This window comes from Neltuma alba, unplaced genomic scaffold (genome assembly GCF_004799145.2).
Source record: "Neltuma alba isolate B1F8T4 unplaced genomic scaffold, ASM479914v2 tig00010239_pilon, whole genome shotgun sequence".
NCBI lineage: Eukaryota > Viridiplantae > Streptophyta > Magnoliopsida > Fabales > Fabaceae > Neltuma > Neltuma alba.
This window is the reverse complement of record NW_021635169.1, coordinates 56,038-64,595: the sequence shown is the minus strand read 5'-3', so window position 1 is coordinate 64,595 and position 8,558 is coordinate 56,038.

The window sequence follows — 8,558 nt, the reverse complement described above, 5'->3', positions numbered from 1 at the left end:
AAAAGTAGAACATGAATAATTGACGAAGAAAATGACTCGTTAATATTTTATGATATTTATATGACCAATAACTCAGTTTTCATTTTACAATTTGTTCAAGATTTTGCCTGCTTTCACATAGTTTAATTATATGTGCCAATTCTGATCGATGCGTGTTCTGTTATAATTGCGAGAATGACAATATAAATATATAATCATATCAACGGCAGTCTTGAAATTTTAAAAAGATATGTAAATGAAATGAATTCTTTTCTGGAAGAAAAAAAAAGACTTACATAAAGAAATAGAGATGCTAGATAACCTTAAAAATTTCTTTGAACACATTCCACACGTTATTGTCAAAACTGGATGCATAATTGACTTAGATGGTGACATATTAAATATTTTATAATATTCATCATCAATAGTTTGGCTTTCACTTTATTTGTTAAAGGACTACCGCACGGTTTCTTTTTTTTAACCAAATACAAAATGTCCTTCGCAATAAATAAGGTTATTATAAGTTACAAGTACTTGACAATCCTATTCTAGCAGAATTAAAATTAAGAAAACAAGGTTTAAAAATAACACCAAGCTTAAAAGAAGAAAAATTGTAGATAAGAGCAAGTATTTCTTGTCAAATAATATTGATGACAGAGGAAGTATTGGCAAGAATATGGATAAATCTCCATTTAACATAGTGAACTTGTATAGAGAGTTTATCTATAGCGAGTCTCAAATTGGAGTTATGAATCTATAAAAAGAGCGGCCGCAAGCATTTGCAATGAAAAGCAAAGCTTGTAGTAGCTTGGTTTCATAATGATAATTCTTTTAGAGGTATTCCGTCATAACAAATAATATTGTGGCAGTAGTGTCTTCTCAATTTTTTTGTATTTATAGAGCAGCACATCGCAACCATCTTGATTCAATCTTAAACGAGAATATCAGCAACAAAGCTCTACTTAGAGGAGCAAGAGGAGTTAAAGTTATCAAAAGTTATAATATGAAAAAGAAGGTATGTTCTAGATTTCCTGAATCACAGCAAGAGGATAATCTATTTTTCCTTTATGATGCAATTTGTTTCTTTTCCTCCTGATGGTACTAAGCACTACCAAAAAATGGACTTTTGATAATGAATTTCAGTGTTGATAAAAAGTACGCCACTGAAAGTCACCTTTCAGTGGCACCTCTAAAAAGTCAACTTAAATAGCTATTTGTTGTCTACTAGATTCACCAAAACTAAAAAGTTTTCCCTCGTGCAATACAAATATTAGCATATTTGATTAGATCTAAAATTCTAAGAAATTGGATTATTTACGGTAGCTTAAGATTTACTTTTTATAAAACTATATTTTTTTATTCATTCAAATAGAATTTGAATTAGAGATGCAAAATTTAGGAGGAAAAGATGAAAATTTGAAATTATTTATTTATTTCTCCATTTAAACTCCAATTAACATGCTATTAATTATTATGCTTCCCATTTAATTCAACACATTCAAATCTTAATTAAGATATTATTTAAATTCAAAATTAATTATTAACTTTTTCATTTGGGCCTTTGATTGAAATTTCATTCATTTATAATATTTACCATTTAATTTACTATATTGAAATTTTAATTAAAATGTTATCCAAATCTCATTAATTAAATATATTTGGATCAAATAATGTTATACCTGATCTATTTTTAAACAAATCGGGTATTAAAAATTTTCAAGAATATAGTTGATAATTGATTGATTGATAGTTGATGATTGACAGTCAAAAAGTAGGACCCATATCATTAATAATGACTCATCTCATTTATCAATATTAAAATTATAGAAAATTGAGTAATCATATGGATAACCAAAGTATTTTTCTCTGGATAATATATTTCATATATGCATGTCCCTTGATATTTAGAACTTGTATTTTATGAATACATTTATTTATAGTCTTCCAAATTATTTATACACCAGACATTTAAACATATTGGGATAATCTTTATTATTTTCATTCACAAAAAAAAAAACTCAAATTGTTGTATACATTCCTCTCTTATATATTTAGGGGGGTCGTTTAAACCTTTAACTTTTATCCACACTACCAAAAAAAAAAAAGGCATTAGTGACGAAAAATTTTTGTTGCTAAATTAGTGAAGAATTAGTGACGGAATTTTATTTCGTCACTAAATTAGAGACAAAATTTTATTCCGTCACTTAATTCTGTCACAAGTCTGTCGCTGATTCTGTTTTAAATAATTAGTGAAGGAATTAGTGACGGAAAAATTTTGTCACTAATTTTTGTCACTATGCCGAAAATTAGTGACGGAAAAATTCCGTTACTAATTTTTGTTGCAATTCCGTCACTAATTTGTGACAAAAAATATAATATAAGTATATAATAATTATTTTTTAAACTTATTATTAAAATAAAAATATCATATATCATAATTTTAAATAATATATTATATAAAAATGAAAAATACAAATATTATAAAAGAAAATAAAAATAAAAATATATAATATACTTATTATTTTGTTGAATATTTGAATAAAAATATAAATTATTAGAAATTTTTTACTAAAATATAAAAATTAAATTCAAATAAAAAATAGTATATTAAATTATATAATATATATTAAATTATGTATATAATATTTATTATATATATTTGTATTTGTTATTAGAAATATTATATATATTTATTTTTGTATAAAAATTTCGGAGGTGCTTCTTAGGTCAACTGCTTCTTCACAAATTGGCTCAACTTATGACATGGCGATGATGTAGTGGCTCATAATGATAGACATGTGGCGATGACGTGGGCACTATGGTGATGTGGCTGCACAGGAGAGAGGAGTTGAGGTGGTGTCTGGTTATGAAATGGTGGATCACAATTATAGACACGTGGTGATGACATGGACGAAGAGATGACATGACAACATGGGAGAGAGAGGAGTTGGTGAGGTGGCAGCCATTGATGGTGTGGCAACTCATAGTGATAGACATGTGGTGATGATGTGGATGAGGGGATGACATGGCAACATGGGAGAGAGAGGAGAATGTGAGGTAGCAACCGGTGATGAGAGGGCAGTCATAGACATGACACGTGGCGGCAAGCAATGGTTGCCATGTGGTATTTTGAAATTTACAAAATAAAAAATTTAGTGACAAATTACTAACAAAAATTTCTGTCACCAATTTGTGATAGAATTTCCTGTCATAAATCTGTCACTATTTTGTGACAAAATTTTTGTAGGATATCTGTCACTAATTAGTAACAGATTAGTGATGAAAAATTTCTGTCGCTAATCCGTCAATAATCAGTGGCTAATTAGCGATGGAATTTTGAATTCCGTCACTAATTTCGCCGCTAACTAAATTTTGTTACTAATCTGTCGCTAATCCTTTGCTAATTTTGATTAGCGACGAAAATTCTGTCGCTAATTTGATTTTTTTTGTAGTGCCAATTGTATATGTTTTTAATACACACATCCTTGCGACATTTTTCAAGGAAAAAGTCTTAGACATTGCATTTTCTATATAATTTTAGTTTCATGACATAAAACGAGTTAATATATAACACATAAAATCAAGTTTCATTGATCAAATTATTTTAATTTCTATCTTTGAATTATTTTTGAACAGTTTATAATGATTCAAATATTCCTAATTTTTTTCTTTTTGTCATGAATATAATAATATCTTTATGGATGTCCATATATTTCTCATTATCTCCAATATCTTCTATAATCTCCAATATTATCTTCTATTATCTCTATATCCCATAATTATTTCTTATTATTATGTAATCTATAGATTTTGTTAAAGATATAAAGTTGTACCTATAAATAGAAGTCATGTATCATGAATTTAGCACCATTGAATGGAATGAGAGATACTCTCTCTTGTTGATCTTTTCTTCTTTTTTATTATTCTTCTTTATTTCTTCTTTATTTATAACATGTTATCAGCACTAAGCTCTAATCAAGGTATGTATGATATATTTTTGATCTTAAGCATAACTTTAGAATATAGTCTCTATAATTTTTCTAGAGTACTTTTTGCTATATACAAATGAAAATATCTCGAATATCATATATATGGTGTTTCGAAGTATATGTATCTTTATTCAATTTCTCTGGGATAATCTGAGCTATCATATGAAATTAAAAGAATTATTTACCATTGTTTTAAACATCAGGTTCCATGGATAAGATTAGATATCTTTATACTTTTGCATTATAATTTAATTTTGATATGACTATTATACGTTTTAGATTAATTGTTATAAGAGGAATTTGTTTTTAGGGTTAAGGTGCGCCCAACACCCCGAACTATTTTCCCAGGTGCATCCAGTGTCCCAAAGTAATTTTTGGTGCATCCAGTGTCCCAAAGTAATTAAAACGATGCATCCAGTGTCCTAAACTAATTAAAACGGTGCATCCATATCCCGGGCTAACAGAAAAGTTAAGTTTGACCATTAGTTGACCGAAGAATCTGACGTGGCGGACACGTAGGCGTCTGATGTGTATTATTTTGACGAGTTAAGGTACGCCCAGCACCCTGAACTATTTTCCCAGGTGCGCCCAGTGTCATAAAGTAATTTTTGGTGCATCTAGTGTCCCAAACTAATTAAAACAGTGCATCCAGTGTCCCAAACTAATTAAAACAGTGCATCCACATCCCAGGCTAACAGAAAAGTCTCGTTTGACAGTTACCTTGTTGATTCAGCTGAAGGTTGATTGAAAAATCCTACATGGCAGACACGCAGGCGTTTGATGCGTATTATTTTGACTGAAAATTCAATTTATTTCCTCCCCTTCTAACATTTATCTTCTGCCAGTTTTTAAACTTATAAAAAAGAAAGACCATCGATTCACCCTCTTAAATCTTGGTTCATGTACCACCCATTCAATCTCATCCTCATCTTTAACATTTTATCCCATTTCTTCCACCACTCCGATTTGAAACCACAACCGTTGCACAGCACACTTCTATCTTCATCTCTGTTGACTCCTCATCCGACTCGTATTTGCTTTTCTTCTTGTAAAACACAGTAAACTTCCCCTTAGTCACTCCATCGACATCGTTGTTGCCTTCTGAGAAAACACCCGCCGCCACTGGGCTCGTCTCGGGAACTTTAGTCAAAATAATACACATTAGACGCTTGTGTATCCGTCATGTAGGATTTTTCGGTCAGCCTTTAGCTGAATCAGCAAAGTAATGGTCAAACGAGACTTTTCTGTTAGCCTCGGATGTGGACGCATCGTTTTAATTAGTTTGGGACACTAGATGCACCAAAAATTACTTTAGGATACTGGGCGCACCTGGAAAAATAGTTCAGGGTGCTGGGCGCACTTTAACTTGTCAAAATAATACACATCAGACGCCTACGTGTCTGCCACGTCAGATTTTTCGGTCAACTAACGGTCAAACTTAAGCCCAGGATATTGATGTACCATTTTAATTAGTTTAGGACATTGGATGCACCAAAAATTACTTTAGGACACTGAGTGTACCTGGGAAAATAGTTCGGGGTGCTGGGTGCACCTTAATCCTTGTTTTTATTCCTCAGTGACTTAACGTCACTATTTTTAATGAAACCGGAAGTTCCGATTGATATTTTTATACATCCCTTAGTGACTTGATGTCATCAATTTTGATAGAACATAGAGTTCTAATTAATACTTATGATTACATATAGCCATTGTCCAAATTCAGAATTTGAGGGAGTAATAGTTACAATATGGCTAAAAGTCATATTTAAACAAATGGCCATGAATATAATTATTCCAAGTAAATGACAACATTTATTGCAAAGTGCGCTAAAAGGTCACAGGATGTGGGAGTAAATCTTTAGAAAGCTCAAACACTAGCCATTAATATAAATCTAATTGACACTCATGGTCTACTCAAAGGATCACCATTTGACGTATTATACTGATAAGACAGATTTGTACATATCAAATTGATTTTTTATCTCCTTGAAATTAAATAGCCATTAGGCATCGTACTCATATTATGGCTAGAAGCTATATAACCTTAATTTTCTATATTATGGCCTGAAAGTATACAGCTTTAAATTTTTAAATGGCCAGATGCCATATAACTTTGACTTTCTATCTTATTTGGCCAAAAGCCACACACACACATATATATTTGATTTTCTCTCTTGAGATTAAATGGCTAGAAGCTATATCTATATATATATATAAATAATTTTTTAATCTTGAAATTAAATGCTCATGAGCTATATATATATATTGATTTTCAATCTAACTAAATAGCTAGAAACTATATAGTTTTGATTTTGAAAAGAATGACATGGCTTGTTTATAAAGGAAAAAAAATGATAATTAAACTTTTTGAAGATTAGAAATAATATAGCTCAGAAAACTATTGGTTAAAATATCTTATATCACAAGAAACTCTTAACTATAGTGAATGATTATGTGCTATATTTGTTTATGACATTCATGTTTCAACACATAAAAGTATGTGAATATGTATTTTATCATTACTTTTATTAGGTTTTTTTTATGTAAAGCTTTAGTTTTATTCTTATGATTATAATAATCTCAATTTAATATCAATTGACTTAATGTGTTTTAAGGCATAATAATAATGTAGCTGGTAGCTATATTAATTCGATATAGGTCCAATTTGTTGAGAGAAAATATGATTTTGCAGTAGAGATTCATATTCTTCATATAATATACAAGAATTTATTTTTTCTTATTATTTTATGTTATATTCATATTTTTTATTTTATTAATTCAAAGTTTAAATGTTTATCTTATTTTTATATAATTGTCATAATCAATTTAATATATAGTAATATTGTAATTTTATGCAAAATGGGTCACTTATTAGATTTTAAATATTCGAAGGGAGAAAAACATAGGTCCATTAGGCCCAGTACACCAACAAATTGCTCCCAAAAATTCTGTTAAACGCCCCATTAACATTGCCCACCGTCTCGAGTTCATCCATGGCCGCATTGCTCTTCCTCAACATCTGAACGCCACCGACGCTCTTCTCCCTTTCGCTATTCTCCAACTTGCTACCTTTCAAGCTGGATGCGCTAGAGAAAATCTGGACTTAGCAAGCTTCCGATTGTCCTTACGCAACGACGTTGCTGAGGAATTTAGCACAAGCTGAGCAAGAAGATCGTTCCCATCCTGCTCCTGCGTCAGAGCCCCTATAAACAATTTCCATGATGACTTTGTAGCGACGGCTACATCATGGAAGGGGAGAGGTGAGGAGAGAGAGCATCACCATGAAAGGAATGAATGCAAGGAAAAAAAAAAAAAAGGTGTTTTGCTGTGAGCGTAGTTGAGGAAGAGAGAGAAATTAGAAAATAATTATGATCTCGGGGTTCCGGGGTTCAGAGGTTCAGAGTGCGAGTAATGGAAAAGAAGAAATTCATTTTTCGCTCCAAAAATAAAAATATTTTATCGGTGCACTGGATCTAATGGACATAAAGCACTCCGCCTAGGTTTTCTCCTATTTATATTACAAGAGAAGACATAGGCTCTATTTGCCATCATGATTATAATTACTTATAAGCATATTTTATGTAAATCGAGATAAAGCTTTTTTCACATATTTATCTTGTATTCCATAAATCATAATTAAAAAGTTATGTATAAGTTATTTCAAATGGGCTCATAGTCATTCACTTGAAGTAGCTATAATATACTACCTCCAGTCCTTAATATAATACCTTGTTTGACTTTTATTTTGGTATTAAATATAAGACCCCAATCCACTTTATCTGATTGTTTGTGTTTTAATAAAATGGACTCCTGTTTTGGCCAAAAAAAAATTCACTTTATCTCTCATATTTATATATTTTTTCCAAAGTAATCCTTCTAACAATGGTAGTTCTAGATAACAAATTTGATTAGTAAGGATATTTTAAGAAAAACAACACCTATTCATTACAAATAACTAACTTAACTAAGTTCCTTAATCTCTCCGAATTAGTCAATTGGGTCTTATAATTAGGATTGAAGGTAGTATTATATCAGAGGACCAAGATCCTTGAGATTCTGGCTTTGATTTATTAGATATTTTTATCAACCTTTTTTTTTTTGGGTTTTTGATAAAACAACATATCCATGATATGTTGATGTTTTCACTTAATCTTTACTATACCCATTTTCCATTTTTTTTAATCGTTATTATGGTTATGTGCAAGCTTTTTAAATCAACATGTCTATGTCATAAAATATTAGTTTTAGGTTGTATATTAAATTTTTTTTATGAGGAGGTTGTATATTAATTTAATAAATAATAAATATGTAGCCATTGTTAATTAATCTGTATGAATAAAATTGTAAAATCTTAGGTTCAGGTTCCTTTGAGTTTTTTCCAGTTAGCGTTGTAAAAAAAGCATTTGCAAGAGTATAAAGTTGTGCAATGGGATAGAATTTAAATTTCAGAACACAATCTTTAAAATTATAAAAATAAAACGATTATAATTTTATATTAAATTTTATATTACCCATTAATCTGACAGTAAAAAAATATATTGTATATTATCCATCATTCAAAAATGAGAAAATGACCCAAAAAAAACACCT